The sequence below is a fragment of the Vigna radiata genome, unplaced genomic scaffold (assembly GCF_000741045.1).
Source record: "Vigna radiata var. radiata cultivar VC1973A unplaced genomic scaffold, Vradiata_ver6 scaffold_227, whole genome shotgun sequence".
NCBI classification, from domain to species: domain Eukaryota; kingdom Viridiplantae; phylum Streptophyta; class Magnoliopsida; order Fabales; family Fabaceae; genus Vigna; species Vigna radiata.
Genome location: NW_014543239.1, coordinates 124,635 through 125,995, shown reverse-complemented (window position 1 = coordinate 125,995; position 1,361 = coordinate 124,635).

The following is a 1,361-nucleotide window of genomic DNA, read 5'->3' as shown; positions in this document are numbered from 1 at the left end:
CTTACAATTTATATTACTTGTACGATTTGGTACACTTGCCAATTTGTCAACAAGTTTTTGGCACCGTTGCCGGGGACTCGAGGTTTATTTTTCTAGTAGTGTGAATTGATTGAATTTGACTTGGTTGTAATTATTTTTGTTTTATTTTTTCTTTTATTGTGTTTTGTTTTATTTTTCTAAAAAATAAAAGTGCTTTTAGGGTGTGTTTCTTGTGTATGCAGGAAACAATACATACTAGAAGCAGGAAAAACCAACAACCTCTGCTATAAGGTCTACCATACGAGAGGAGAAAGAGAAATCCTTTACGTGAGAGATCTCTTTCTCCAGAAGTTGCTGCGCATTCTTCACTTGAGACTTTTGAACAAGATCTTGAGGAGATGGCCAATCAACCTCCTCCTAGACACACTTTATGGGACGTAGCTAATACAATTGGTCCCTTGAACTTTAACAGCATTGTTGTTCCAGTAGACAATACAACCAGCATGGTGATGAGTCCGACACTCATCCAGTTAGTTCAGAACAACCAATTCCATGGGATGTCAAATGAAAATCCTTACACGCATTTAACGACCTTTGATGAAATCTGCAACACAGTGAAGATAACTGGAGTGACGGACGACAGAGTCAAACTTAGTTTGTTTCCTTTCTCTCTTGGAGGAAACGTGAAAGACTGGTTGAATTCTTTCCTGGAGGGAACATTCCGGACTTGGGAAGCAGTGGTCCAGTAGTTTATTACTAAATTCTTCCCACCTCCAAAGATCAATCAAGGGAAGTTAGAGATCTCTTCATTCAAACAAGGGATGGAGGTAACACTGGGCAAGCATGGGATAGATTCAAAGGATTATTGAGGGCGACCCCAGTTCATGTGTTCGACAAAGCTTCATACTTGCTTGCGTTCGTTGGAGGTTTGCACGTTCAGTCTAAAATGATGATAGATGCCTCAGCTGGAGGCAGTATTAATAGAAAAGCAGAAGATGAGGCGTACAACTTGATTGAAGAGATGGCTCTAAATGAAGTGTCGCAGAGTGAGAGGGGCACGCAAAAAGGAGGACTTTTACATCTTCCTACTGAAGACGCTACTGCAGCACAAAATCACCTCCTCAGTGTTGACGGATTGGCAAGTGTACCAAATCGTACAAGTAATATAAATGGTAAGACCAAGTATCATTTTCCCAAGGGACTCGTATGGCTTCCTCGTTCGCGTGAATTAAAATAATAAGACTTGAGAAATTACAATCAATAAATTGGGTTTGAGAGAAAATATTAACATGCAAAATAAATGTTGATTCAATTAACAAGTGAAAACAATGGATGTTGTTGGGTACTAACAATTTCATCTATTCCACTCTCTCTTACATACT